The sequence below is a fragment of the Carcharodon carcharias genome, chromosome 25 (genome assembly GCF_017639515.1).
Source record: "Carcharodon carcharias isolate sCarCar2 chromosome 25, sCarCar2.pri, whole genome shotgun sequence".
Taxonomy (NCBI): Eukaryota; Metazoa; Chordata; class Chondrichthyes; order Lamniformes; family Lamnidae; genus Carcharodon; species Carcharodon carcharias.
Window position 1 is genome coordinate 2,128,475 of NC_054491.1, and position 8,313 is coordinate 2,136,787.

Consider the following 8,313-nt stretch of genomic DNA (forward strand, 5'->3'; position numbering starts at 1 on the left):
CATCTGAGCCGACCTGCATCTCCGCCTACACATTGATCCCACTCCCATGGATCACCTTGTGCCCATCCAACACGAGGCTCCTCTCAGTTTTGATTTGACCACCATGGCAGTCATGACATTCTTCATGAGATCCCCCATCTTCTCTTCCTCTCCCCCAAGTCAAACATTCCTTTCCCCATAACCGTCAGCCCCCATGGCGTAACCTTCGACTTCCCACCGTCACCTTCCTGCTTCAACCCTTCACATTCCGGAATGTCCAGATGAATGTGCACATTCCCTTCCTCCCGGAGAATTCCAACTCCATCCACATTAACTTCCTTCCCATCCCCCATCTCGTTGTGATTCCCTCGAGTCCCCACCAACAAACCATGCCGCCCCTTCTGCTGATACCGTCGAACTCTCTCCCCCCCACCCTACTGGCTCCCTCTGTCCCCTGTTGCCCAAACCATCCCATCCTACCGTGGCCACCCTCAGTTCACTCCCCAGGCGTCAGCTGTTGACTCCACTGACCCCTGCCAGTGAGCACATTCACCTGCACATTCCCCCCTTCACACTTGGGCATTCCCTCCTCAGTGCCCCCCCCCCACCCCCGCCCTTCGCCACTCATCCATGCCTGCCCATGCCAAAGTCACTGGAAGAATGCTGTAGTTCATGACGAAGTCACTGGAAGAATGCTGTAGTTCATGACGAATTCTCTGGAAGAATGCTGTAGTCCATGACAAAGTCCCAGCATGTTTTCCCACTGGCGTACGGAGAATTGGGCGTGGGGAGAGGGTGCGATTCCAGCCCAGACTTCATTTACACCCCATTAGCGGGATTCCCAATCTGCCACAGCAGGCAGCATCAGAAGGTCCCACTATCATTTCACACTGGCATTAAACTAATTTTTGGACCTCCTGCCGAATTCCCTCAAACCCCCCACTGGTGGAGACACGGGAGAATTTCGCCCTCAATGATCAACATTGAATTTCTCCACCCAGAGAAGAATGCGCCCTTGCCACCCACAGCGTTTCCTCCAAGCAGTGATCAGCATGGAGGAAAACTGATTCATCAGCTGAGGGGAGAAGATATGTGGTAATCAGCAGAGGGTTTCCTTGCCCATGTTTGACCTGAGGGCGCGAGACTTCATGAGGTCCGGAGTCGATATTGAGGACTCCAAGGACAATTCCCTCCCGACTCTATACCACTGTGCTGCCACTTCTGATGGTGGATGATGATGGCGGTGCCTGGAACATTGTAAGATATTACTCTGAGTATGACTACGTCAAGCCAATGCTTGAGCTCTCCCAAATTTGGCACAAGCCCCCAGGTGTTAGTAAGAAGGACTTTGCAGGGTGGACAGGAGAGAGTTTGCCATTGTCATTTCTGGTGCCTAAGCTGTTGCCAGGTGGTCCATCCAGTTTCATTCCTTTTAGACTTTGTAGCGGTTTCACTGAGTGGCTTGTCTGCCCATTTAAGAGTCAAACACATTACTGAGGGCCTGGAGTCACACGTAAGCCAGACCAGGTAAGGACGGCAAATTTCCTTCTCTGAAAGGCTTTAGTGAACCAGATGGGTTTTTACAACAATCGACAATGGTTTTCTGGTTATCGTTAGATTAGACTTTTAATTCCATTTTTTTTTAATTATTGGATTCAAATTCCACCGTCTGCCATGGTGGGATTCGAAACCCAGTCCCCGGAGCATTACCCTAGGTCCCTGGATTTCTAGTCCAGTGCCTCCCATGTAAAGAGGTTTCTCCTTACTGGATGTATTGGGAACCATCTTATGGATATGGCCCCTAGTTTTGGGCTCCCCCAAAAGTTGAAACCCCTTCTCTACCTCCACCCTATTGAAACCATTCATAATTTAAAATCAGGTCACCTCTCACATTTCTCTTTTCAAGAGTAAAAAGCAAACTAAATTTGAATAACAAAAATACCAGACAAAATTTAGACCTTGATAAAGGAACAATCATTGGAAACCAGTTCTGTGATGTTGATGTGAAAGTCTAAATTTGATATGGACAGGGTTTGAATTCTGAAAATATTGGATAAGTGATAAAATTCTGTATTTAAGGTGCAATTAATTTCCTCACTATACCTGGTACACCTCCTCTGTAGAACAACAATGAATGAATATCCAATTCCTTCCTTGTATGCAAAGGGTATTGAGCAACATGAGAAAGTTCCTTTCTTTTATTTTCCTCTCACTCAAAAATCTTTTTGAGTGACCTGAATTTAACCTACGTTTACACAACTTTTCTTAAATAATTTAAACAGCTAGTTGTGTGAGGAGAGATTTTAAAAAAAAACATGATTATTTTATTTTCCCCATCATGAAAATTTCATACTGAGGATGACAATTTACTGGGGAAGCACTTTTTCATTATAGGCAGGAAAATCAAAAGTATGTTGGTTGGGGTGTTTTAATATACCATATTGTCGCTTAACGTTAGTGTTCTTTTTCAGAGTGACTGCACCCCTTGTGTTTTTGGTCATTATTGTGGTTCAGAAGGTCTTGTGACACCTTCAGGTGAATGCTGGGAAGGTTTCTACTGCTTACAAGGAGCCAAGGTGCCAGAAAATCCAGTCAAGGATGACACTGGAGGCCCCTGTCCCCCAGGTAGTTACAATGCTTTGAATTTTGTCCATTAATGCCCTACTCAGAGCTCATAGAGCCAATCCCCCAAGCGCTCTGGTGTTAGGTCTTGTGGACATTCCTTTTTGCATGTTTTGGATTTGCAAGCTGTACTTGGAAATTATCAGCTCATTCCTATGTCTGGTAATGGAACCCTCAGGCCTGTATTTGTGCCATGATGGAGAGCCTCTTCATATCAGCGAAAATCCCACAAATGGCTGAAAATTCTAAGTCCTGCCCCCGAATCTGGCATTTCCCACCTTCTCAGGGACGGGACTGATTCACGGAGGTATCTGGCCATTTAACTCACCAGCTGCCTCCACTGAATTGGGATTTTGGAAGAAAGGGAGTGTGGAGTCTGGAGTGTGCAGATTAGAACAGGCAACGTCTGAACTTAGTGGATTCTTATGGATAGCAGGTTACCTCATTGAAGAGGTAAAGTACATCTTTGAACAGGATTCCAGGGCAACTTTGAGAGAGGTAAGTCTCACTTTGGGAGAGTTAAGGCACTCTTTGGGATTGTTAAAAGTGATTATGCACTTTTTACACAAACTCATTGGAACTGTCAAGCTGTAAAAGAAGTGTCCAGCTGTCCAGGAATGGCCTAACTGTCCAGGAGATGTCCAGCTGTCAAGGAGATGTCCAGCTGTCCAGGAACTCTCCAGCTGTCCAGGAGAAGTCCAGCTGTCAAATCTGTCAAAGCTATCCAGGAAGTGTCAGACCTGTCAAGTCTGTGTCAAAGCTATGCAGGAAGTATCAAAGCTGTCCAAAGGTATTAGATAAGTTAGCATGGAGGGGGTAAGGGCAAAGGGTGGTGGGAGCATGGGTTGCCATGAATTGGCTCACTAAATAATTATGGGGGTAATGGGTCTGGGTAGAGAGACATTAAATTGGCATGGGGTGAGAGGGGCCACAGGGTGTGAGTGGGAGGCATGGGTTGGCATAGGTTGGCATGGATTGGGCATTGTGAGGGTGAGGTCTGGAGGGGTTTTTTTGTTTTATTATTTTTTATTTATGAAAACACAGTGCTGGAGCACAGAGACAAGTCTTGTGTCCAGCTTGCCCCTGTGCCTGGCACCCAGTGGATTCATTGCAGGGTTGCCCACCCAGGGCCCTGTTTCAGCTCACCCACCCCCGGCAACTGACAATCCCACCTGCAGGTGACCGTTTTTAAATATCGGGTTCGTCAAGCTGGGAAGTCACCTGACTCTGTGTCCCCGATCTGGGAACAAAAATCTGGGCCTCAGCTTTCAATAAACGGTCAAGGTTTAAACACAGGGAACAGATATCCTACTTGGTTCTAAGGTAAACTTTTTATCAAATTAATAAGCACCAAGTTAAAAAAAAATCACATCATTTAAGGATTAACGTACTTGAAAAATATAAGCTTTGCCAACAGTCATTTGTTGATGTTTAATGTTTAACAAATTATTCCTACGTTTTGTCTCCTTTTGTTTATTCATGTGCCCTTATAATTTTTATTTTGTGGAGTTTTTTTTAGTGGTGATAGTGTGTTGGAAAGTTCGGCCGGTAGAATTTTCTGTTTCTTTCCCACCAATGCTATTCAGTTCCCTTCCCCTCTCTCAAAGACACTGATTGTCACTAGGGTGCAGTTCCACAGGCACCAGTCACCCTCTGGTACGTTGACCAAGCAAATATTCTTCATTTGTGAGCCTACAGCCAATGGGGTTTTCACAGCCAAGGCTGACACTGTCCTCAGTTACTGTCCAAACATGGGGACTTAGAGCCAGGGTCATAAATTAGCCAATTTGCCCCAACTCGGGCATCTGAGGCCAATTATAATGCCCCTATCACCACCCTGGCTGAGATCAGCTGTCTAAACACAATGAATCTGATCTTGCCTTAACTCTGGCTCAGCCTGACATCTGAGAAACATTAGAAGCATCTTTGTAACTGATATGCATTAAGTAGTGTGCCAGCTACATCATGCTCATGTGATGCTGGTTAGTGAGAATGTTACTGCATCCCCATATTAACCTATAGGAAGGAAGTGGGGTCCTATTAAATATGCAGATCAATTATGTCTTCAGGACCCGATCAATAATATTCACCAGAGACCTGAGTGGGTTTTTAATTTTAGACATGTGGGGTTGGTCAGTGTTGTTCCCCTGTCATTATACATGTCATAAGATAGCTCGAGCTGTGAATTGAATTAAACACACAATGGTTATTTTGATATTGGGTGATTATATCCACTGTAACACTCATTTCTTTTGGAACAAATGATCACAGCCACTGTGTATATACTTCACAGACCACAATTATTTGACCATGTGAAAAATGCTAGAGTAATTTTGTTTTTTGCCCTTACACAGTCACTGATTTTACATTGTTACTTATTGCAGGTCATTTCTGTCCAAATGGCACAGCTTTTCCACTGGGATGTCCTGCAGGAACATACAGTGCTCTCGAAGGGCAGGGTAGTTGCAGTCCATGTGTTGAAGGGTAACTTGCATTCAATTATTAATTTACTTTGTGACAAAATTCATTGTAACTGATGTATGGATTGGAACAGATTGGAAAGCTCTCTGCATTCTTAAAATTTATATTATAGTGCAGTACAGCCGTAAAAGGCCTTAAAAATTCAAAAATGCCTTAATAATTTACACCTTTATATTGTATAATTTAGAACTTGGTTACCATACATTCACTGGTCCTAGAACTGTGACACCTCGTGAATGAATGAATCCAAATAGGTGCAGGTGGCATCGCTGAAACAATACATCATCTTAATGATCACCAGTTGGGCAGTAAACCTACCATTCAGTTCAACAGAACAAAAATCCAGCAATCTGACATTTGGTGCTGCTGATATAACAATGGAGTAGTAAAGATGAAAGTTGTCCTCAATTAAGTAACTATCCTAAGAATACATGGGATAAAATATTAGTTTTATTAAAGGAAGTTACTATTTAACAATAAAATGATATGGACCCCGGACAATTTGTACAGCTTCACTGTGGAGTAAATCATTATCTTCGTTTGTGGAAGACTCCCTTGATTTTCAAAGCAAGGCAAGCACAAGTCATTAGTGCACTTTTCATCAAATGTACTTCACATGAGGCATAAAATATTATTTAAAATCTGAACAGAATATGCTGGAAATACTCAAGAGGTCAGACAGTATCTGTATAGAGAGAGAGAGAGACAGAGGCAGAGTAAAGGGGCTGGATTTTCCAGCAGGTGCAGAACTCTGACAGTAGGCTCATGTGGCCTTGCCCAGCCCACCCATGTCAGCAACCTTTCATGAGGCAGCTACTTAATTGACTACCCCTGCGCTTGCCATCCTATTAAGGCTGGCAGGCGGGCCCCAATTTTGCCAATCCAACCAGATGTTGAGCCAGCAGGCCCACCAGGAGGGTGAGAGTGAGGACACGATGACATGGAGGCTCCCTCTGCTGCCTGCACAGAATTAATAAAGAGGCCCGAAGCTGATGGGGACATTGGATTGGAGAGGACTGGGGCTTTGGCCTTTAATCCCCATCATTGGGGCACAGAGCCTCTGGCCTCAATTGAGTCAGTGGCCTCCGCACATGGTGAGGGGGAATTCTGCTCTACCATTGGTTAATTGTTGGCTCAAAATGGTCCCTGCGTGGGGCCTTAATCGCACTAAATGGCTAGCCACCTCCATGGAGCAGGCAGATTCATAGCCTGCACCTGGGAAAAGTCTCTCGGGAAAAGGGATGTTTTGAGAAACTGTCCCAGTGCAGCTCCCCCAATTTTTCCCAGTTCCCCCCCCCCCGCCCCACCCCCACCTCCTCCCCCACCACCGCCTCGAACCCCATCTCCACGGGACTGGGAAAATTCAGGCAAATGTTTCAGGCCTGTGATCATTTGTCAGAATCATTCACCATAAAAGATTATTTGCCAGCCTAACCCAAATTCTAGGCACCACCTTCTTCTGTAGCGCACGACCCACATGAGATAAAAACTGAAGAATATTTAACTAGATATATTTGGTATCGGATTCAATGGAAATTCTCTTTTGCTTTCTTACAGGCATTTCTGCCCTTCAAATGCTTCATCTTATGAAAGAAACATTTGTGTGCCTGGGCATTATTGTCCTCTAGGAACAGAATTTAAAGACAAATATCCCTGCCCCAAAGGGACATACAACAGACTGTTAGGGAGGACCAGTATTTTGGACTGTATACCGTGTGATGCAGGTAGAAAATTAAAATATTTGTGTTGGAACAGCTCACATATATCACAAGGGCAAAAATGCAATGCACAAGATAATCTGATGAGTGATGTCAACCTGCAAAACTCTCAAACTAAAAGTCTAAATGATTTTTTTTTTTGTATATTCCACCAATTCAAGATTCTTCATTATATTGTTCATTAATTGGCAACTCACACAGTTGACTTCACGTTTAACGAAACCATGTAGGCCCAACTAGATGGTGTTGCCATGGGATCCCCTTGCAAACATCTTTGTTGGGTTCCATGAGAAACATGTCTTCAATGGAATGACACCTAACTTCCTACCCCTCGCATATTCCAATCTGTGAATGATACATTTGCTATATTTAAATCGGAAGCTGTAATAATTTCCTTACGTGTCTTAATGGGATCCATCCTGCACTCAAATTCTTTTGAAGTGGAGCAATCAAATGAACTTCCTCCCCTTGACGTACTAGTTGAGAAATCTGCCAGGGGTTCTCCACCATGGTCTACCATTAGCCTACCTTCACTGGTCAGTATACGCATTGGGATTCTTGCAGTTCCACACACTGTAAGATTGGCCTTATCAGCAACCTCATAAATAGGGCCCCAGCAATGTGCTCACCATGCAAATTTGATGCTGAAATAGGGTGTATCAAAGGCATCCTATTGGATAATGGCTACCCTGATATGATCATTTTGCGCTGTATATTATGCAAACTCATAAACAGGCCTAGGACGGTCACTTTCGGCCCTGAAAAGTGCCCAGTCTACCTCAGATTACCCTGGAAGGAAAATGTATCTCAAATATTTGAGCACCAGGTGAAGCTAGCTATTTTGCGCTGCTCCTGTGCAGTAGCAACACGAATGTTATCCGCCACTAACAGGAATCTGCCACCAAGCCTAAAAGACATTCTGCCTATCATACAAATGAGTGATGTGGTATATGTGGTATATGAATTTCAGTGCCAATGTGATGCTAGGTATGTATGTCGTTTTTCCAAAGACTGGCGGATCGTATCAAATAGTATATCCCTTCCACTGTTCACAACGGGCAAGGTACAGACTGTAGTTGCTGTGCTTGCAAAACTCAAAACGCAGTGTCCAGCATTAGATGTGATTCTGCAATTGGACAACATTTGCTAGGTAATCCTCAGTGAGCTAAGAATCATGTTGACAACCAATTAAAGATTGTCAGTCAGGCTTGCAGTGTGGCGTATTTGTGTGTACTGGAAGCTACATCTATTAATACACAGGGCCCAGAAAGAACATATATACACATTATGCCTGTTTCAGCTAAACAAAATAAGTGACAGCCATTCGCTGGTTCATTCCTCAGGGCAATGCCTAGATCAATCAGAGTTAAGCTGCCTGATTTAAATTTCAAAGAATGCTTGGCAGTTAACTGTCAGTCACCATCAACTGGTGCATTCCCCATGGTAACGCTTCTATCAATCAGAGTCCACTTGCCAACCAATCAGCATTCTCTTATAAAGTATAAATTGTTGT

The 8,313-nt window shown here is 44.1% G+C and overlaps 1 long non-coding RNA gene across 1 annotated transcript; it reads left to right on the forward strand.

The window, feature by feature from the left end:
- Positions 1 to 2,483: 2,483 nt before the first annotated feature.
- LOC121269695 lies at positions 2,484 to 6,769 on the forward strand. Its single transcript, XR_005941395.1, has 3 exons — positions 2,484 to 2,604; positions 4,986 to 5,085; positions 6,640 to 6,769. It is a non-coding gene; the product is annotated as an uncharacterized LOC121269695 (long non-coding RNA).
- Positions 6,770 to 8,313: the final 1,544 nt, after the last annotated feature.